This window comes from Macaca mulatta, chromosome 17, assembly GCF_049350105.2.
Source record: "Macaca mulatta isolate MMU2019108-1 chromosome 17, T2T-MMU8v2.0, whole genome shotgun sequence".
Classification (NCBI taxonomy): domain Eukaryota; kingdom Metazoa; phylum Chordata; class Mammalia; order Primates; family Cercopithecidae; genus Macaca; species Macaca mulatta.
The window spans coordinates 52,741,711-52,765,237 of record NC_133422.1 but is presented as its reverse complement, the minus strand read 5'-3'; positions in this window follow the sequence as shown (position 1 = coordinate 52,765,237).

Genomic DNA, 23,527 nt, shown 5'->3' with positions numbered 1-23,527 from the left:
TCACAGAGTTACATCTGTATTTCGTGGATCTCTTTGCTAGCCTTATTTCTGTGGAATCTGACAACAGATATTTCGGATCCCTTTGAAGAATATAGGGCCAAAGGAAATATCCTCCGATAACGAAGAGAAAGAAGCTTTCTGAGAAACTTCTTTGTGTTCTGTGAAATCATCTCACAGAGTTACAGCTTTCCCCTCAAGAAGCCTTTCGCTAAGACAGTTCTTGTGGAATTGGCAAAGTGATATTTGGAAGCCCTTAGAGGGCTATGGTGAAAAAGGAAATATCCTCAGATGAAATCTGGAAAGAAGCTTTCTGAGAAACTTCTCTGTGGTGTGGGACTTCCACTCACAGAGTTACATCTGTATTTCGTGGATCTCTTGGCTAGCCCTATTTCAGTGGAATCTGAGAAAAGATATTTCGGATCCCTTTGAAGACTATAGGGCCAAATGAAATATCCTCGGAAAAAAAGAGAAAGAAGCTTTCTGAGAAACTTCTTTGTGTTCTGTGAAATCATCTCACAGAGTTACAGCTTTCCCCTCAAGAAGCCTTTCGCTAAGACAGTTCTTGTGGAATTGGCAAAGTGATATTTGGAAGCCCATACAGGGCTATGGTGAAAAAGGAAATATCCTCAGATGAAATCTGGAAAGAAGCTTTCTGAGATACTGCTGTGTGATGTGTAACTTCCACTCACAGAGTTTAATCTGTATTTCGTGGATCTCTTTGCTAGCCTTATTTCTGTGGAATCTGAGAACAGATATTTCGGATCCCTTTGAAGTCTATAGGGCCATAGGAAATATCCTCCGATAACAAAGAGAAAGAAGCTTTCTGAGAAACTTATTTGTGTTCTGTGAAATCATCTCACACAGTTACAGCTTTCCCCTCTAGTAGCCTTTCGCTAAGACGGTTCTTGTGGAATTGGCAAAGTGTTATTTGGAAGCCCATAGAGGGCTAAGGGGAAAAGAAAATATCCTCAGATGAAATCTGGAAAGAAGCTTTCTGAGAAACTGCTCTGTGATGTGTGACTTCCACTCACAGAGTTACATCTGTATTTCGTGGATATCTTTGCTAGCCTTATTTCTGTGGAATCTGAGAACAGATATTTCGGATCCCTTTGAAGACTATAGGGCCAAAGGAAATATCCTCTGATAACAAAGAGAAAGAAGCTTTCTGAGAAACTTCTTTGTGTTCTGTGAAATTATCTCACAAAGTTACAGCTTTCCCCTCAAGTAGCCTTTCGCTAAGACGGTTCTTGTGGAATTGGCAAAGTGATATTTGGAAGCCATTGAGGGGTATGGTGCAAAAGGAAATATGCTCAGATGAAATCTGGAAAGACGCTTTCTGAGAAACTGCTCTGTGATGTGTGACTTCCACTCACAGAGATATATCTGTATTTCGTGGATCTCTTTGCTAGCCTTATTTCTGTGGAATCTGAGAACAGATATTTCGGATCCTTTTGAAGACTATAGGGCCAAAGGAAATATCCTCCGATAACAAAGAGAAAGAAGCTTTCTGAGAAGCTTCTTTGTGTTCTGTGAAATCATCTCACAGAGTTACAGCTTTCCCCTCAAGAAGCCTTTCGCTAAGACGGTTCTTGTGGAATTGGCAAAGTGATATTTGGAAGCCCATAGAGGGCTATGGTGAAAAAGGAAATATCCTCAGATGAAATCTGGAAAGAAGCTTTCTGAGAAACTGCTCTGTGATGTGGGACTTCCACTCACAGAGTTACATATGTATTTCGTGGATCTCTTTGTTAGCCTTATTTCTGTGGAATGTGAGAACAGATATTTCGGATCCCTTTGAAGACTATAGGTCCAAAGGAAATATCCTCCGATAACAAATGAAAGAAGCTTTCTGAGAAACTTCTTTGTGTTCTGTGAAATCATCACACAGAGTTACAGCTTTCCCCTCAAGAAGCCTTTCGCTAAGACGGTTCTTGTGGAATTGGCAAAGTGATATTTGGAAGCCCATTGAGGGCTATGGTGAAAAAGGAAATATCCTCAGTTCAAATCTGGAAAGAAGCTTCCTGAGAAGCTGCTCTGTGATGTGTGACTTCCACTCACAGAGTTAAATCTGTATTTCGTGGATCTCTTTGCTAGCCTTATTTCTGTGGAATCTGAGAACAGATATTTCGGATCCCTTTGAAGACTATAGGGCCATAGGAAATATCCTCCGATAACAAAGAGAAAGAAGCTTTCTGAGAAACTTCTTTGTGTTCTGTGAAATCATCTCACAGAGTTACAGCTTTCCAATCAAGAAGCCTTTCGCTAAGACAGTTCTTGTGGAATTGGCAAAGTGATATTTGGAAGCCCATAGAGGGCTATGGTGAAAAAGGAAATATCCTCAGATGAAATCTGGAAAGAAGCTTTATGAGAAACTGCTCTGTTATGTGTGACTTCCACTCCCAGAGTTACATCTGTATTTCGTGGATCTCTTTAATAGCCTTATTTCTGTGGTATCTGAGAACAGATATTTCGGATCCCTTTGAAGACTATAGGGCCAAAGGAAATATCCTCCGATAACAAAGAGAAAGAAGCTTTCTGAGAAACTTCTTTGTGTTCTGTGAAATCATCTCACAGAGTTACACCTTACCCCTCAAGAAGGCTTTCGCTAAGACGGTTCTTGTGGAATTGGCAAAGTGATATTTGGAAGCCCATAGAGGGCTATGTTGAAAAAGGAAATATCCTCAGATGAAATCTGGAAAGAAGCTTTCTGAGAAACTGCTCTGTGATGTGTGACTTCCACTCACAGAGTTACATCTGTATTTCTTGGATCTCTTTGCTAGTCTTATTTCTGTGGAATCTGAGAACAGATATTTCGGATTGCTTTGAAGACTATAGGGCCAAAGGAAATATCCTCCGATAACAAAGAGAAAGAAGCTTTCTGAGAAACTTCTTTGTGTTCTGAGAAATCATCTCACAGAGTTACAGCTTTCCCCTCAAGAAGCCTTTCGCTAAGACAGTTCTTGTGGAATTGGCAAAGTGATATTTGGAAGCCCTTAGAGGGCTATGGTGAAAAAGGAAATATCCTCAGATGAAATCTGGAAAGAAGCTTTCTGAGATACTGCTCTGTGATGTGTGACTTCCACTCACAGAGTTTAATCTGTATTTCGTGGATCTCTTTGCTAGCCTTATTTCTGTGGAATCTGAGAACAGATATTTCGGATCCCTTTGAAGACTATAGGGCCATAGGAAATATCCTCCGATAACAAAGAGAAAGAAGCTTTCTGAGAAACTTCTTTGTGTTCTGTGAAATCATCTCACAGAGTTACAGCTTTCCCCTCAAGTAGCCTTTCGCTAAGACGGTTCTTGTGGAATTGGCAAAGTGTTATTTGGAAGCCCATAGAGGGCTAAGGGGAAAAGAAAATATCCTCAGATGAAATCTGGAAAGAAGCTTTCTGAGAAACTGCTCTGTGATGTGTGACTTCCACTCACAGAGTTACATCTGTATTTCGTGGATATCTTTGCTAGCCTTATTTCTGTGGAATCTGAGAACAGATATTTCGGATCCCTTTGAAGACTATAGGGCCAAAGGAAATATCCTCTGATAACAAAGAGAAAGAAGCTTTCTGAGAAACTTCTTTGTGTTCTGTGAAATTATCTCACAAAGTTACAGCTTTCCCCTCAAGTAGCCTTTCGCTAAGACGGTTCTTGTGGAATTGGCAAAGTGATATTTGGAAGCCATTGAGGGCTATGGTGCAAAAGGAAATATGCTCAGATGAAATCTGGAAAGACGCTTTCTGAGAAACTGCTCTGTAATGTGTGACTTCCACTCACAGAGATATATCTGTATTTCGTGGATCTCTTTGCTAGCCTTATTTCTGTGGAATCTGAGAACAGATATTTCGGATCCTTTTGAAGACTATAGGGCCAAAGGAAATATCCTCCGAAAACAAAGAGAAAGAAGCTTTCTGAGAAATTTCTTTGTGTTCTGTGAAATCATCTCACAGAGTTACAGCTTTCCCCTCAAGAAGCCTTTCGCTAAGACGGTTCTTGTGGAATTGGCAAAGTGATATTTGGAAGCCCATAGAGGGCTATGGTGAAAAAGGAAATATCCTCAGATGAAATCTGGAAAGAAGCTTTCTGAGAAACTGCTCTGTGATGTGGGACTTCCACTCACAGAGTTACATATGTATTTCGTGGATCTCTTTGTTAGCCTTATTTCTGTGGAATCTGAGAACAGATATTTCGGATCCCTTTGAAGACTATAGGTCCATGGAAATATCCTCCGATAACAAATGAAAGAAGCTTTCTGAGAAACTTCTTTGTGTTCTGTGAAATCATCTCACAGAGTTACAGCTTTCCCCTCAAGAAGCCTTTCGCTAAGACGGTTCTTGTGGAATTGGCAAAGTGATATTTGGAAGCCCATAGAGGGCTATGGTGAAAAAGGAAATATCCTCAGTTCAAATCTGGAAAGAAGCTTCCTGAGAAGCTGCTCTGTGATGTGTGACTTCCACTCACAGAGTTACATCTGTATTTCGTGGATCTCTTTAATAGCCTTATTTCTGTGGAATCTGAGAACAGATATTTCGGATCCCTTTGAAGACTATAGGGCCAAAGGAAATATCCTCCGATAACAAAGAGAAAGAAGCTTTCTGAGAAACTTCTTTGTGTTCTGTGAAATCATCTCACAGAGTTACAGCTTTCCCCTCAAGAAGTCTTTCGCTAAGACGGTTCTTGTGGAATTGGCAAAGTGATATTTGGAAGCCCAGAGAGGGCTATGGTGAAAAAGGAAATATCCTCAGATGAAATCTGGAAAGAAGCTTTCTGAGATACTGCTCTGTGATGTGTGACTTCCACTCACAGAGTTACATCTGTATTTCGTGGATCTCTTTGCTAGCCTTATTTCTGTGGAATCTGAGAACAGATATTTCGGATCCCTTTGAAGACTATAGGGCCAAAGGAAATATCCTCCGATAACAAAGAGAATGAAGCTTTCTGAGAAACTTCTTTGTGTTCTGTGAAATCATCTCACAGAGTTACAGCTTTCCCCTCAAGAAGCCTTTCGCTAAGACGGTTCTTGTGGAATTGGCAAAGTGATATTTGGAAGCCCATAGAGGGCTATGGTGAAAAAGGAAATATCCTCAGATGAAATCTGGAAAGAAGCCTTCTGAGAAACTGCTCTGTGATGTGTGACTTCCACTCACAGAGTTTCATATGTATTTCGTGGATCTCTTTGCTAGCCTTATTTCTGTGGAATCTGAGAACAGATATTTCGGAACTCTTTGAAGACTATAGGGCCAAAGGAAATATCCTCCGATAACAAAGAGAAAGAAGCTTTCTGAGAAACTTATTTGTGTTGTGTGAAATCATCTCACAGAGTTACAGCTTTCCCCTCAAGAAGCCTTTCGCTAAGACAGTTCTTGTGGAATTTCCAAAGTGATATTTGGAAGCCCATAGAGGGCTATGTTGAAAAAGGAAATATCCTCAGATCAAATCTGGAAAGAAGCTTCCTGAAAAGCTGCTCTGTGATGTGTGACTTCCACTCACAGAGTTACATCCGTATTTCGTGGTTCTCTTTGCTAGCCTTATTTCTGTGGAATCTGAGAACAGATATTTCGGATCCCTTTGAAGACTATAGGGCCAAAGGAAATATCCTCCGATAACAAAGAGAAAGAAGCTTTCCGAGAAACTTCTTTGTGTTCTGTGAAATCATCACACAGAGTTACAGCTTTCCCCTCAAGAAGCCTTTCGCTAAGACAGTTCTTGTGGAATTGGCAAAGTGATATTTGGAAGCCCATAGAGGGCTATGGTGAAAAAGGAAATATCCTCAGATGAAATCTGGAAAGAAGCTTTCTGAGATACTGCTCTGTGATGTGTGACTTCCACTCACAGAGTTACATCTGTATTTCGTGGATCTCTTTGCTAGCCTTATTTCTGTGGAATCTGAGAACAAATATTTCGGATCCCTTTGAAGTCTATAGGGCCAAAGGAAATATCCTCCGATAACGAAGAGAAAGAAGCTTTCTGAGAAACTTCTTTGTGTTCTGTGAAATCATCTCACAGAGTTACAGCTTTCCCCTCAAGAAGCCTTTCGCTAAGACAGTTCTTGTGGAATTGGCAAAGTGATATTTGGAAGCCCTTAGAGGGCTATGGTGAAAAAGCAAATATCCTCAGATGAAATCTGGAAAGAAGCTTTCTGAGAAACTTCTCTGTGGTGTGGGACTTCCACTCACAGAGTTACATCTGTATTTCGTGGATCTCTTGGCTAGCCCTATTTCAGTGGAGTCTGAGAAAAGATATTTCGGATCCCTTTGAGGACTATAGGGCCAAATGAAATATCCTCGGAAACAAAGAGAAAGAAGCTTTCTGAGAAACTTCTTTGTGTTCTGTGAAATCATCTCACAGAGTTACAGCTTTCCCCTCAAGAAGCCTTTCGCTAAGACAGTTATTGTGGAATTGGCAAAGTGATATTTGGAAGCCCATACAGGGCTATGGTGAAAAAGGAAATATCCTCAGATGAAATCTGGAAAGAAGCTTTCTGAGATACTGCTGTGTGATGTGTGACTTCCACTCACAGAGTTTAATCTGTATTTCGTGGATCTCTTTGCTAGCCTTATTTCTGTGGAATCTGAGAACAGATATTTCGAATCCCTTTGAAGACTATAGGGCCATAGGAAATATCCTCCGATAACAAAGAGAAAGAAGCTTTCTGAGAAACTTATTTGTGTTCTGTGAAATCATCTCACACAGTTACAGCTTTCCCCTCAAGTAGCCTTTCGCTAAGACGGTTCTTGTGGAATTGGCAAAGTGTTATTTGGAAGCCCATAGAGGGCTAAGGGGAAAAGAAAATATCCTCAGATGAAATCTGGAAAGAAGCTTTCTGAGAAACTGCTCTGTGATGTGTGACTTCCACTCACAGAGTTACATCTGTATTTCGTGGATATCTTTGCTAGCCTTATTTCTGTGGAATCTGAGAACAGATATTTCGGATCCCTTTGAAGACTATAGGGCCAAAGGAAATATCCTCTGATAACAAAGAGAAAGAAGCTTTCTGAGAAACTTCTTTGTGTTCTGTGAAATTATCTCACAAAGTTACAGCTTTCCCCTCAAGTAGCCTTTCGCTAAGAAGGTTCTTGTGGAATTGGCAAAGTGATATTTGGAAGCCATTGAGGGGTATGGTGCAAAAGGAAATATGCTCAGATGAAATCTGGAAAGACGCTTTCTGAGAAACTGCTCTGTGATGTGTGACTTCCACTCACAGAGATATATCTGTATTTCGTGGATCTCTTTGCTAGCCTTATTTCTGTGGAATCTGAGAACAGATATTTCGGATCCTTTTGAAGACTATAGGGCCAAAGGAAATATCCTCCGAAAACAAAGAGAAAGAAGCTTTCTGAGAAACTTCTTTGTGTTCTGTGAAATCATCTCACAGAGTTACAGCTTTCCCCTCAAGAAGCCTTTCGCTAAGACGGTTCTTGTGGAATTGGCAAAGTGATATTTGGAAGCTCATAGAGGGCTATGGTGAAAAAGGAAATATCCTCAGATGAAATCTGGAAAGAAGCTTTCTGAGAAACTGCTCTGTGATGTGGGACTTCCACTCACAGAGTTACATATGTATTTCGTGGATCTCTTTGTTAGCCTTATTTCTGTGGAATCTGAGAACAGATATTTCGGATCCCTTTGAAGACTATAGGTCCATGGAAATATCCTCCGATAACAAATGAAAGAAGCTTTCTGAGAAACTTCTTTGTGTTCTGTGAAATCATCTCACAGAGTTACAGCTTTCCCCTCAAGAAGCCTTTCGCTAAGACGGTTCTTGTGGAATTGGCAAAGTGATATTTGGAAGCCCATAGAGGGCTATGTTGAAAAAGGAAATATCCTCAGATCAAATTTGGAAAGAAGCTTCCTGAAAAGCTGCTCTGTGATGTGTGACTTCCACTCACAGAGTTACATCCGTATTTCGTGGATCTCTTTGCTAGCCTTATTTCTGTGGAATCTGAGAACAGATATTTCGGATCCCTTTGAAGACTATAGGGCCAAAGGAAATATCCTCCGATAACAAAGAGAAAGAAGCTTTCCGAGAAACTTCTTTGTGTTCTGTGAAATCATCTCACAGAGTTACAGCTTTCCCCTCAAGAAGCCTTTCGCTAAGACAGTTCTTGTGGAATTGGCAAAGTGATATTTGGAAGCCCATAGAGGTCTATGGTGAAAAAGGAAATATCCTCAGATGAAATCTGGAAAGAAGCTTTCTGAGATACTGCTCTGTGATGTGTGACTTCCACTCACAGAGTTACATCTGTATTTCGTGGATCTCTTTGCTCGCCTTATTTCTGTGGAATCTGAGAACAAATATTTCGGATCCCTTTGAAGACTATAGGGCCAAAGGAAATATCCTCCGATAACGAAGAGAAAGAAGCTTTCTGAGAAACTTCTTTGTGTTCTGTGAAATCATCTCACAGAGTTACAGCTTTCCCCTCAAGAAGCCTTTCGCTAAGACAGTTCTTGTGGAATTGGCAAAGTGATATTTGGAAGCCCTTAGAGGGCTATGGTGAAAAAGGAAATATCCTCAGATGAAATCTGGAAAGAAGCTTTCTGAGAAACATCTCTGTGGTGTGGGACTTCCACTCACAGAGTTACATCTGTATTTCGTGGATCTCTTGGCTAGCCCTATTTCAGTGGAATCTGAGAAAAGATATTTCGGTTCCCTTTGAAGACTATAGGGCCAAATGAAATATCCTCGGAAACAAAGAGAAAGAAGCTTTCTGAGAAACTTCTTTGTGTTCTGTGAAATCATCTCACAGAGTTACAGCTTTCCCCTCATGAAGCCTTTCGCTAAGACAGTTCTTGTGGAATTGGCAAAGTGATATTTGGAAGCACATACAGGGCTATGGTGAAAAAGGAAATATCCTCAGATGAAATCTGGAAAGAAGCTTTCTGAGATACTGCTGTGTGATGTGTGACTTCCACTCACAGAGTTTAATCTGTATTTCGTGGATCTCTTTGCTAGCCTTATTTCTGTGGAATCTGAGAACAGATATTTCGGATCCCTTTGAAGACTATAGGGCCATAGGAAATATCCTCCGATAACAAAGAGAAAGAAGCTTTCTGAGAAACTTATTTGTGTTCTGTGAAATCATCTCACACAGTTACAGCTTTCCCCTCAAGTAGCCTTTCGCTAAGACGGTTCTTGTGGAATTGGCAAAGTGTTATTTGGAAGCCCATAGAGGGCTAAGGGGAAAAGAAAATATCCTCAGATGAAATCTGGAAAGAAGCTTTCTGAGAAACTGCTCTGTGATGTGTGACTTCCACTCACAGAGTTACATCTGTATTTCGTGGATATCTTTGCTAGCCTTATTTCTGTGGAATCTGAGAACAGATATTTCGGATCCCTTTGAAGACTATAGGGCCAAAGGAAATATCCTCTGATAACAAAGAGAAAGAAGCTTTCTGAGAAACTTCTTTGTGTTCTGTGAAATTATCTCACAAAGTTACAGCTTTCCCCTCAAGTAGCCTTTCGCTAAGAAGGTTCTTGTGGAATTGGCAAAGTGATATTTGGAAGCCATTGAGGGGTATGGTGCAAAAGGAAATATGCTCAGATGAAATCTGGAAAGACGCTTTCTGAGAAACTGCTCTGTGATGTGTGACTTCCACTCACAGAGATATATCTGTATTTCGTGGATCTCTTTGCTAGCCTTATTTCTGTGGAATCTGAGAACAGATATTTCGGATCCTTTTGAAGACTATAGGGCCAAAGGAAATATCCTCCGATAACAAAGAGAAAGAAGCTTTCTGAGAAACTTCTTTGTGTTCTGTGAAATCATCTCACAGAGTTACAGCTTTCCCCTCAAGAAGCCTTTGGCTAAGACGGTTCTTGTGGAATTGGCAAAGTGATATTTGGAAGCCCATAGAGGGCTATGGTGAAAAAGGAAATATCCTCAGATGAAATCTGGAAAGAAGCTTTCTGAGAAACTGCTCTGTGATGTGGGACTTCCACTCACAGAGTTACATATGTATTTCGTGGATCTCTTTGTTAGCCTTATTTCTGTGGAATCTGAGAACAGATATTTCGGATCCCTTTGAAGACTATAGGTCCAAAGGAAATATCCTCCGATAACAAATGAAAGAAGCTTTCTGAGAAACTTCTTTGTGTTCTGTGAAATCATCTCACAGAGTTACAGCTTTCCCCTCAAGAAGCCTTTCGCTAAGACGGTTCTTGTGGAATTGGCAAAGTGATATTTGGAAGCCCATAGAGGGCTATTGTGAAAAAGGAAATATCCTCAGTTCAAATCTGGAAAGAAGCTTCCTGAGAAGCTGCTCTGTGATGTGTGACTTACACTCACAGAGTTAAATCTGTATTTCGTGGATCTCTTTGCTAGCCTTATTTCTGTGGAATCTGAGAACAGATATTTCGGATCCCTTTGAAGACTATAGGGCCATAGGAAATATCCTCCGATAACAAAGAGAAAGAAGCTTTCTGAGAAACTTCTTTGTGTTCTGTGAAATCATCTCACAGAGTTACAGCCTTCCAATCAAGAAGCCTTTCGCTAAGACAGTTCTTGTGGAATTGGCAAAGTGATATTTGGAAGCCCATAGATGGCTATGGTGAAAAAGGAAATATCCTCAGATGAAATCTGGAAAGAAGCTTTCTGAGAAACTGCTCTGTGATGTGTGACTTCCACTCACAGAGTTACATCTGTATTTCGTGGATCTCTTTAACAGCCTTATTTCTGTGGTATCTGAGAACAGATATTTCGGATCCCTTTGAAGACTATAGGGCCAAAGGAAATATCCTCCGATAACAAAGAGAAAGAAGCTTTCTGAGAAACTTCTTTGTGTTCTGTGAAATCATCTCACAGAGTTACACCTTACCCCTCAAGAAGGCTTTCGCTAAGACGGTTCTTGTGGAATTGGCAAAGTGATATTTGGAAGCCCATAGAGGGCTATGTTGAAAAAGGAAATATCCTCAGATCAAACCTGGAAAGAAGCTTCCAGAAAAGCTGCTCTGTGATGTGTGACTTCCACTCACAGAGTTACATCCGTATTTCGTGGATCTCTTTGCTAGCCTTATTTCTGTGGAATCTGAGAACAGATATTTCGGATCCCTTTGAAGACTATAGGGCCAAAGGAAATATCCTCCGATAACAAAGAGAAAGAAGCTTTCCGAGAAACTTCTTTGTGTTCTGTGAAATCATCTCACAGAGTTACAGCTTTCCCCTCAAGAAGCCTTTCGCTAAGACAGTTCTTGTGGAATTGGCAAAGTGATATTTGGAAGCCCATAGAGGGCTATGGTGAAAAAGGAAATATCCTCAGATGAAATCTGGAAAGAAGCTTTCTGAGATACTGCTCTGTGATGTGTGACTTCCACTCACAGAGTTACATCTGTATTTCGTGGATCTCTTTGCTAGCCTTATTTCTGTGGAATCTGAGAACAAATATTTCGGATCCCTTTGAAGACTATAGGGCCAAAGGAAATATCCTCCGATAACGAAGAGAAAGAAGCTTTCTGAGAAACTTCTTTGTGTTCTGTGAAATCATCTCACAGAGTTACAGCTTTCCCCTCAAGAAGCCTTTCGCTAAGACAGTTCTTGTGAAATTGGCAAACTGATATTTGGAAGCCCTTAGAGGGCTATGGTGAAAAAGGAAATGTCCTCAGATGAAATCTGGAAAGAAGCTTTCCTAGAAACTTCTCTGTGGTGTGTGACTTCCACTCACAGAGTTACATCTGTATTTCGTGGATCTCTTTGCTAGCCCTATTTCAGTGGAATCTGAGAAAAGATATTTCGGATCCCTGTGAAGACTATAGGGCCAAAGGAAATATCCTCCGAAAACAAAGAGAAAGAAGCTTTCTGAGAAACTTCTTTGTGTTCTGTGAAATCATCTCACAGAGTTACAGCTTTCCCCTCAAGAAGCCTTTCGCTAAGACAGTTCTTGTGGAATTGGCAAAGTGATATTTGGAAGCCCATACAGGGATACGGTGAAAAAGGAAATATCCTCAGATGAAATCTGGAAAGAAGCTTTCTGAGATACTGCTCTGTGATGTGTGACTTCCACTCACAGAGTTACATCTGTATTTCGTGGATCTCTTTGCTAGCCTTATTTCTGTGGAATCTGAGAACAAATATTTCGGATCCCTTTGAAGACTATAGGGCCAAAGGAAATATCCTGCGATAATGAAGAGAAAGAAGCTTTCTGAGAAGCTTCTTTGTGTTCTGTGAAATCATCTCACAGAGTTACAGCTTTCCCCTCAAGAAGCCTTTCGCTAAGACAGTTCTTGTGGAATTGGCAAAGTGATATTTGGAAGCCCTTAGAGGGCTATGGTGAAAAAGGAAATATCCTCAGATGAAATCTGGAAAGAAGCTTTCTGAGAAACTTCTCTGTGGTGTGGGACTTCCACTCACAGAGTTAAATCTGTATTTCGTGGATCTCTTTGCTAGCCTTATTTCTGTGGAATCTGAGAACAGATATTTCGGATCCCTTTGAAGACTATAGGGCCATAGGAAATATCCTCCGATAACAAAGAGAAAGAAGCTTTCTGAGAAACTTATTTGTGTTCTGTGAAATCATCTCACACAGTTACAGCTTTCCCCTCAAGTAGCCTTTCGCTAAGACGGTTCTTGTGGAATTGGCAAAGTGTTATTTGGAAGCCCATAGAGGGCTAAGGGGAAAAGAAAATATCCTCAGATGAAATCTGGAAAGAAGCTTTCTGAGAAACTGCTCTGTGATGTGTGACTTCCACTCACAGAGTTACATCTGTATTTCGTGGATATCTTTGCTAGCCTTATTTCTGTGGAATCTGAGAACAGATATTTCGGATCCCTTTGAAGACTATAGGGCCAAAGGAAATATCCTCTGATAACAAAGAGAAAGAAGCTTTCTGAGAAACTTCTTTGTGTTCTGTGAAATTATCTCACAAAGTTACAGCTTTCCCCTCAAGTAGCCTTTCGCTAAGAAGGTTCTTGTGGAATTGGCAAAGTGATATTTGGAAGCCATTGAGGGGTATGGTGCAAAAGGAAATATGCTCAGATGAAATCTGGAAAGACGCTTTCTGAGAAACTGCTCTGTGATGTGTGACTTCCACTCACAGAGATATATCTGTATTTCGTGGATCTCTTTGCTAGCCTTATTTCTGTGGAATCTGAGAACAGATATTTCGGATCCTTTTGAAGACTATAGGGCCAAAGGAAATATCCTCCGATAACAAAGAGAAAGAAGCTTTCTGAGAATCTTCTTTGTGTTCTGTGAAATCCTCTCACAGAGTTACAGCTTTCCCCTCAAGAAGCCTTTGGCTAAGACGGTTCTTGTGGAATTGGCAAAGTGATATTTGGAAGCCCATAGAGGGCTATGGTGAAAAAGGAAATATCCTCAGATGAAATCTGGAAAGAAGCTTTCTGAGAAACTGCTCTGTGATGTGGGACTTCCACTCACAGAGTTACATATGTATTTCGTGGATCTCTTTGTTAGCCTTATTTCTGTGGAATCTGAGAACAGATATTTCGGATCCCTTTGAAGACTATAGGTCCAAAGGAAATATCCTCCGATAACAAATGAAAGAAGCTTTCTGAGAAACTTCTTTGTGTTCTGTGAAATCATCTCACAGAGTTACAGCTTTCCCCTCAAGAAGCCTTTCGCTAAGACGGTTCTTGTGGAATTGGCAAAGTGATATTTGGAAGCCCATAGAGGGCTATTGTGAAAAAGGAAATATCCTCAGTTCAAATCTGGAAAGAAGCTTCCTGAGAAGCTGCTCTGTGATGTGTGACTTACACTCACAGAGTTAAATCTGTATTTCGTGGATCTCTTTGCTAGCCTTATTTCTGTGGAATCTGAGAACAGATATTTCGGATCCCTTTGAAGACTATAGGGCCATAGGAAATATCCTCCGATAACAAAGAGAAAGAAGCTTTCTGAGAAACTTCTTTGTGTTCTGTGAAATCATCTCACAGAGTTACAGCCTTCCAATCAAGAAGCCTTTCGCTAAGACAGTTCTTGTGGAATTGGCAAAGTGATATTTGGAAGCCCATAGAGGGCTATGGTGAAAAAGGAAATATCCTCAGATGAAATCTGGAAAGAAGCTTTCTGAGAAACTGCTCTGTGATGTGTGACTTCCACTCACAGAGTTACATCTGTATTTCGTGGATCTCTTTAGTAGCCTTATTTCTGTGGTATCTGAGAACAGATATTTCGGATCCCTTTGAAGACTATAGGGCCAAAGGAAATATCCTCCGATAACAAAGAGAAAGAAGCTTTCTGAGAAACTTCTTTGTGTTCTGTGAAATCATCTCACAGAGTTACACCTTACCCCTCAAGAAGGCTTTCGCTAAGACGGTTCTTGTGGAATTGGCAAAGTGATATTTGGAAGCCCATAGAGGGCTATGTTGAAAAAGGAAATATCCTCAGATCAAACCTGGAAAGAAGCTTCCAGAAAAGCTGCTCTGTGATGTGTGACTTCCACTCAAAGAGTTACATCCGTATTTCGTGGATCTCTTTGCTAGCCTTATTTCTGTGGAATCTGAGAACAGATATTTCGGATCCCTTTGAAGACTATAGGGCCAAAGGAAATATCCTCCGATAACAAAGAGAAAGAAGCTTTCCGAGAAACTTCTTTGTGTTCTGTGAAATCATCTCACAGAGTTACAGCTTTCCCCTCAAGAAGCCTTTCGCTAAGACAGTTCTTGTGGAATTGGCAAAGTGATATTTGGAAGCCCATAGAGGGCTATGGTGAAAAAGGAAATATCCTCAGATGAAATCTGGAAAGAAGCTTTCTGAGATACTGCTCTGTGATGTGTGACTACCACTCACAGAGTTACATCTGTATTTCGTGGATCTCTTTGCTAGCCTTATTTCTGTGGAATCTGAGAACAAATATTTCGGATCCCTTTGAAGACTATAGGGCCAAAGGAAATATCCTCCGATAACGAAGAGAAAGAAGCTTTCTGAGAAACTTCTTTGTGTTCTGTGAAATCATCTCACAGAGTTACAGCTTTCCCCTCAAGAAGCCTTTCGCTAAGACAGTTCTTGTGAAATTGGCAAACTGATATTTGGAAGCCCTTAGAGGGCTATGGTGAAAAAGGAAATGTCCTCAGATGAAATCTGGAAAGAAGCTTTCCTAGAAACTTCTCTGTGGTGTGTGACTTCCACTCACAGAGTTACATCTGTATTTCGTGGATCTCTTTGCTAGCCCTATTTCAGTGGAATCTGAGAAAAGATATTTCGGATCCCTGTGAAGACTATAGGGCCAAAGGAAATATCCTCCGAAAACAAAGAGAAAGAAGCTTTCTGAGAAACTTCTTTGTGTTCTGTGAAATCATCTCACAGAGTTACAGCTTTCCCCTCAAGAAGCCTTTCGCTAAGACAGTTCTTGTGGAATTGGCAAAGTGATATTTGGAAGCCCATACAGGGATACGGTGAAAAAGGAAATATCCTCAGATGAAATCTGGAAAGAAGCTTTCTGAGATACTGCTCTGTGATGTGTGACTTCCACTCACAGAGTTACATCTGTATTTCGTGGATCTCTTTGCTAGCCTTATTTCTGTGGAATCTGAGAACAAATATTTCGGATCCCTTTGAAGACTATAGGGCCAAAGGAAATATCCTCCGATAATGAAGAGAAAGAAGCTTTCTGAGAAACTTCTTTGTGTTCTGTGAAATCATCTCACAGAGTTACAGCTTTCCCCTCAAGAAGCCTTTCGCTAAGACAGTTCTTGTGGAATTGGCAAAGTGATATTTGGAAGCCCTTAGAGGGCTATGGTGAAAAAGGAAATATCCTCAGATGAAATCTGGAAAGAAGCTTTCTGAGAAACTTCTCTGTGGTGTGGGACTTCCACTCACAGAGTTACATCTGTATTTCGTGGATCTCTTGGCTAGCCCTATTTCAGTGGAATCTGAGAAAAGATATTTCGGATCCCTTTGAAGACTATAGGGCCAAATGAAATATCCTCGGAAACAAAGAGAAAGAAGCTTTCTGAGAAACTTCTTTGTGTTCTGTGAAATCATCTCACAGAGTTACAGCTTTCCCCTCAAGAAGCCTTTCGCTAAGACAGTTCTTGTGGAATTGGCAAAGTGATATTTGGAAGCCCATACAGGGCTATGGTGAAAAAGGAAATATCCTCAGATGAAATCTGGAAAGAAGCTTTCTGAGATACTGCTGTGTGATGTGTGACTTCCACTCACAGAGTTTAATCTGTATTTCGTGGATCTCTTTGCTAGCCTTATTTCTGTGGAATCTGAGAACAGATATTTCGGATCCCTTTGAAGACTATAGGGCCATAGGAAATATCCTCCGATAACAAAGAGAAAGAAGCTTTCTGAGAAACTTATTTGTGTTCTGTGAAATCATCTCACACAGTTACAGCTTTCCCCTCAAGTAGCCTTTCGCTAAGACGGTTCTTGTGGAATTGGCAAAGTGTTATTTGGAAGCCCATAGAGGGCTAAGGGGAAAAGAAAATATCCTCAGATGAAATCTGGAAAGAAGCTTTCTGAGAAACTGCTCTGTGATGTGTGACTTCCACTCACAGAGTTACATCTGTATTTCGTGGATATCTTTGCTAGCCTTATTTCTGTGGAATCTGAGAACAGATATTTCGGATCCCTTTGAAGACTATAGGGCCAAAGGAAATATCCTCCGATAACAAAGAGAAAGAAGCTTTCTGAGAAACTTCTTTGTGTTCTGTGAAATTATCTCACAAAGTTACAGCTTTCCCCTCAAGTAGCCTTTCGCTAAGACGGTTCTTGTGGAATTGGCAAAGTGATATTTGGAAGCCATTGAGGGCTATGGTGCAAAAGGAAATATGCTCAGATGAAATCTGGAAAGACGCTTTCTGAGAAACTGCTCTGTGATGTGTGACTTCCACTCACAGAGATATATCTATATTTCGTGGATCTCTTTGCTAGCCTTATTTCTGTGGAATCTGAGAACAGATATTTCGGATCCTTTTGAAGACTATAGGGCCAAAGGAAATATCCTCCGATAACAAAGAGAAAGAAGCTTTCTGAGAAACTTCTTTGTGTTCTGTGAAATCATCTCACAGAGTTACAGCTTTCCCCTCAAGATGCCTTTCGCTAAGACGGTTCTTGTGGAATTGGCAAAGTGATATTTGGAAGCCCATAGAGGGCTATGGTGAAAAAGGAAATATCCTCAGAGGAAATCTGGAAAGAAGCTTTCTGAGAAACTACTCTGTGGTGTGTGTCTTCCACTCAGAGTGTTACATCTGTATTTCGTGGATCTCTTTGCTAGCCCTATTTCTGTGTAATCTGAGAACAGATATATCGGATCCCTTTGAAGACTATAGGGGCAAAGGAAATATCCTCCGATAACAAATGAAAGAAGCTTTCTGAGAAACTTCTTTGTGTTCTGTGAAATCATCTCACAGAGTTACAGCTTTCCCCTCAAGAAGCCTTTCGCTAAGACGGTTCTTGTGGAATTGGCAAAGTGATATTTGGAAGCCCATAGAGGGCTATGGTGAAAAAGGAAATATCCTCAGTTCAAATCTGGAAAGAAGCTTCCTGAGAAGCTGCTCTGTGATGTGTGACTTCCACTCACAGAGTTAAATCTGTATTTCGTGGATCTCTTTGCTAGCCTTATTTCTGTGGAATCTGAGAAGCGATATTTCGGATCCCTTTGAGGACTATAGGGCCATAGGAAATATCCTCCGATAACAAAGAGAAAGAAGCTTTCTGAGAAACTTCTTTGTGTTCTGTGAAATCATCTCCCAGAGTTACAGCTTTCCCCTCAAGAAGCCTTTCGCTAAGACAGTTCTTGTGGAATTGGCAAAGTGATATTTGGAAGCCCATAGAGGGCTATGGTGAAAAAGGAAATATCCTCAGATGAAATCTGGAAAGAAGCTTTATGAGAAACTGCTCTGTGATGTGTGACTTCCACTCACAGAGTTACATCTGTATTTCGTGGATCTCTTTAATAGCCTTATTTCTGTGGTATCTGAGAACAGATATTTCGGATCCCTTTGAAGACTATAGGGCCAAAGGAAATAACCTCCGATAACAAAGAGAAAGAAGCTTTCTGAGAAACTTCTTTGTGTTCTGTGAAATCATCTCACAGAGTTACACCTTACACCTCAAGAAGGCTTTCGCTAAGACGGTTCTGGTGGAATTGGCAAAGTGATATTTGGAAGCCCATAGAGGGCTATGGTGAAAAAGGAAATATCCTCAGATGAAATCTGGAAAGAAGCTTTCTGAGAAACTGCTCTGTGATGTGTGACTTCCACTCACAGAGTTACATCTGTATTTCTTGCATCTCTTTGCTAGTCTTATTTCTGTGGAATCTGAGAACAGATATTTCGGATTGCTTTGAAGACTATAGGGCCAAAGGAAATATCCTCCGATAACAAAGAGAAACAAGCTTTCTGAGAAACTTCTTTGTGTTCTGAGAAATCATCTCACAGAGTTACAGCTTTCCCCTCAGGAAGCCTTTCGCTAAGACAGTTCTTGTGGAATTGGCAAAGTGATATTTGGAAGCCCTTAGAGGGCTATGGTGAAAAAGGAAATATCCTCAGATGAAATCTGGAAAGAAGCTTTCTGAGATACTGCTCTGTGATGTGTGACTTCCACTCACAGAGTTACATCTGTATTTCGTGGATCTCTTTGCTAGACTTATTTCTGTGGAATCTGAGAACAGATATTTCGGATCCCTTTTAAGACTAGAGGGCCAAAGTAAATATCCTCCGATAACAAAGAGAAAGAAGCTTTCTGAGAAACTTCTTTGTGTTCTGTGAAATCATCTCACAGAGTTACAGCTTTCCCCTCAAGAAGCCTTTCGCTAAGACAGTTCTTGTGGAATTGGCAAAGTGATATTTGGAAGCCCATAGAGGGCTATGTTGAAAAAGGAAATATCCTCAGATCAAACCTGGAAAGAAGCTTCCTGAAAAGCTGCTCTGTGATGTGTGACTTCCACTCACAGAGTTACATCCGTATTTCGTGGATCTCTTTGCTAGCCTTATTTCTGTGGAATCTGAGAACAGATATTTCGGATCCCTTTGAAGACTATAGGGCCAAAGGAAATATCCTCCGATAAGAAAGAGAAAGAAGCTTTCCGAGAAACTTCTTTGTGTTCTGTGAAATCATCTCACAGAGTTACAGCTTTCCCCTCAAGAAGCCTTTCGCTAAGACAGTTCTTGTGGAATTGGCAAAGTGATATTTGGAAGCCCATAGAGGGCTATGGTGAAAAAGGAAATATCCTCAGATGAAATCTGGAAAGAAGCTTTCTGAGATACTGCTCTGTGATGTGTGACTTCCACTCACAGAGTTACATCTGTATTTCGTGGATCTCTTTGCTAGCCTTATTTCTGTGGAATCTGAGAATAAATATTTCGGATCCCTTTGAAGACTATAGGGCCAAAGGAAATATCCTCCGATAACGAAGAGAAAGAAGCTTTCTGAGAAACTTCTTTGTGTTCTGTGAAATCATCTCACAGAGTTACAGCTTTCCCCTCAAGAAGCCTTTCGCTAAGACAGTTCTTGTGAAATTGGCAAACTGATATTTGGAAGCCCTTAGAGGGCTATGGTGAAAAAGGAAATATCCTCAGATGAAATCTGGAAAGAAGCTTTCCTAGAAACTTCTCTGTGGTGTGTGACTTCCACTCACAGAGTTACATCTGTATTTCGTGGATCTCTTTGCTAGCCCTATTTCAGTGGAATCGGAGAAAAGATATTTCGGATCCCTTTGAAGACTATAGGGCCAAAGGAAATATCCTCCGAAAACAAAGAGAAAGAAGCTTTCTGAGAAACTTCTTTGTGTTCTGTGAAATCATCTCACAGAGTTACAGCTTTCCCCTCAAGAAGCCTTTCGCTAAGACGGTTCTTGTGGAATTGGCAAAGTGTTATTTGGAAGCCCATAGAGGGCTAAGGGGAAAAGGAAATATCCTCAGATGAAATCTGGAAAGAAGCTTTCTGAGAAACTGCTCTGTGATGTGTGACTTCCACTCACAGAGTTACATCTGTATTTCGTGGATCTCTTTGCTAGCCTTATTTCTGTGGAATCTGAGAACAGATATTTCGGATCCCTTTGAAAACTATAGGGCCAAAGGAAATATCCTCTGATAACAAAGAGAAAGAAGCTTTGTGAGAAACTTCTTTGTGTTCTGTGAAATCATCTCACAAAGTTACAGCGTTCCCCTCAAATAGCCTTTCGCTAAGACGGTTCTTGTGGAATTGGCAAAGTGATATTTGGAAGCCATTGAGGGCTATGGTGAAAAAGGAAATATGCTCAGATGAAATCTGGAAAGAAGCTTTCTGAGAAACTGCTCTGTGATGTGTGACTTCCACTCACAGAGTTACATCTGTATTTCGTGGATCTCTTTGCTAGCCTTATTTCTGTGGAATCTGAGAAGAGATATTTCGGATCCCTTTGAAGACTATAGGGCCAAAGGAAATATCCTCCGATAACAAAGAGAAAGAAGCTTTCTGAGAAACTTCTTTGTGTTCTGTGAAATCATCTCACGGAGTTACAGCTTTCCCATCCAGAAGCCTTTCGCTAAGACAGTTCTTGTGGAATTGGAAAAGTGATATTTGGAAGCCCATAGAGGTCTATGGTGAAAAAGGAATTATCCTCAGATGGAATCTGGAAAGAAGATTTCTGAGAAACTGCTCTGTGATGTGTGACTTCCACTCACAGAGTTACATCTGTATTTCTTGGATCTCTTCGCTAGCCTTATTTCTGCGGAATCTGAGAACAGATATTTCGGATCCCTTTGAAGACTATAGGGCCAAAGGAAATATCCTCCGATAACAAAGAGAAAGAAGCTTTCTGAGAAACTTCTTTGTGTTCTGCGAAATCATCTCACAGAGTTACAGCTTTCCCCTCAAGAAGCCTTTCGATAAGACAGTTCTTGTGGAATTGGCAAAGTGATATTTGGAAGCCCATAGAGGGCTATGGTGAAAAAGGAAATATCCTCAGATGAAATCTGGAAAGAAGCTTTCTGAGAAACTGCTCTGTGGTGTGTGACTTCAACTCACAGAGTTACATCTGTATTTCGTGGATCTCTTTGCTAGCCTTATTTCTGTGGAATCTGAGAAGAGATATTTTTTATCCCTTTGAAGACTATACGGCCAAAGGAAATATCCTCCGATAACAAAGAGAAAGAAGCTTTCTGATAAACTTCTTTGTGTTCTGTGAAATCATCTCACAGAGTTACAGCTTTCCCCTCAAGAAGCCTTTCGCTAAGACAGTTCTTGTGGAATTGGCAAAGTGATATTTGGAAGCCCATAGAGGGCTATGGTGAAAAAGGAAATATCCTCAGATGAAATCTGGAAAGAGGCTTTCTGAGAAACTGCTTAGTGTTCTGTTAATTCATCTCACAGAGTGACATCTGTGTTTCGTGGATCTCTTTGCTAGCCTTATTTCTGTGGAATCTGAGAAGAGATATTTCGCATCCCTTTGAAGATTATAGGGCCAAAGGAAATATCCTCCGATAACAAAGAGAAAGAAGCTTTTTGTGAAACTTCCTTTTGTTCTGTGAAATCATCTCAAAGAGTTACAGCCTTCCCCTCAAGAAGCCTTTCGCTAAGACAGTTCTTGTGGAATTGGCAAAGTGATATTTGGAAGCCCATAGAGGGCTATGGTGAAAAAGGAAATATCCTCAGATGAAATCTGGAAAGAAGCTTTGTGAGAATCTGCTCTGCGATGAGTGCCTTCCACTCACAGAGTTACATCTGTATTTCGTGGATCTCTTTGCTAGCCTTATTTCTGGGGAATCTGAGAACAGATATTTCGGATCCCTTTGAAGACAATAGGGCCAAAGGAAATATCCTCCGATAACAAAGAATAAGAAGCTTTCTGAAAAACTTCTTTGTGTTCTGTGACATCCTCTCACAGAGTTGCAGCTTTCCGCTCAAGAAGCCTTTCGCTAAGACAGTTCTTGTGGAATTGGCAAAGTGATATTTGGAAGCCCATAGAGGGCTATGGTGAAAAAGGAAATATCCTCAGATGAAATCTGGAAAAAAGCTTTCTGAGAAACTGCTCAGTGATGTGTGACTTCCACTCACAGAGTTACATCTGTATTTCGTGGATCTCTTTGCAAGCCTTATTTCTGTGGAATCTGAGAAGAGATATTTCGGATCCCTTAGAAGACAACAGGGGCAAAGGAAATATCCTCCGATAACAAAGAGATAGAAGCTTTCTGAGAAACTTCTTTGTGCTCTGTGAAATCATCTCACAGAGTTACATCTTTCCCCTCAAGAAGCCTTTCGATAAGACAGTTCTTGTGCAATTGGCAAAGTGATATTTGGAAGCCCATAGAGGGCTATGGTGAAAAAGGAAATATCCTTAGTGGAAATCTGGAAAGAAGCTTTCTGAGAAACTGCTCTGTGTTGTGTGTCTTCCACTCACAGAGTTACATCTGTATTTCGTGGATCTCTTTGCAAGCCTTATTTCTGTGGAATCTGAGAACAGATATTTCGGATCCCTTTGAAGACTATAGGGCCAAAGGAAATATCCTCCGATAACAAAGAGAAAGAAGCTTTCTGAGAAACTTCTTTGTGTTCTGTGAAATCATCTCACAGAGTTACAGCTTTCCCCTCAAGAAGCCTTTCGCTAAGACAGTTCTTGTGGAATTGGCAAAGTGATATTCGGAAGCCCTTAGAGGGCTATGGTGAAAAAGGAAATATCCTCAGATGAAATCTGGAAAGAAGTTTTGTGAGAAACTGCTCTGCGATGAGTGACTTCCACTCACAGAGTTACATCAGTATTTCGTGGATCTCTTTGCAAGCCTTATTTCTGTGGAATCTGAGAAGAGATATTTCGGAAGCCTTAGAAGACAACAGGGGCAAAGGAAATATCCTCCGATAACAAAGAGAAAGAAGCTTTCTGAGAAACTTCTTTGTGCTCTGTGAAATCATCTCACAGAGTTACATCTTTCCCCTGAAGAAGCCTTTCGATAAGACAGTTCTTGTGCAATTGGCAAAGTGATATTTGGAAGCCCATAGAGGGCTATGGTGAAAAAGGAAATATCCTCAGTGGAAATCTGGAAAGAAGCTTTCTGAGAAACTGCTCTGTGGTGTGTGTCTTCCACTCACAGAGTTACATCTGTATATCGTGGATCTCTTTGCTAGCCTTATTTCTGTGGAATCTGAGAACAGATATTTCGGATCCCTTTGAAGACTATAGGGCCAAAGGAAATATCCTCCGATAACAAAGAGAAAGAAGCTTTCTGAGAAACTTCTTTGTGTTCTGTGAAATCATCTCACAGAGTTACAGCTTTCCCCTCAAGAAGCCTTTCGCTAAGACAGTTCTTGTGGAATTGGAAAAGTGATATTTGGAAGCCCATAGAGGGCTATGGTGAAAAAGGAAATATCCTCAGAGGAAATCTTTAATGAAGCTTTCTGAGAAACTGCTCTGTGGTGTGTGTCTTCCACTCACAGAGTTACATTTGTATTTCGTGGATCTCTTTGCTAGCCTTATTTCTGTGGAATCTGAGAACAGATATTTCGGATCCCTTTGAAGACAATAGGGGCAAAGGAAATATCCTCCGATAACAAAGAGAAAGAAGCTTTCTGAGAAACTTCTTTGTGTTCTGTGAAATCATCTCACAGAGTTACAGCTTTCCCCTCAAGAAGGCTCTCGCTAAGACGGTTCTTGTGGAAT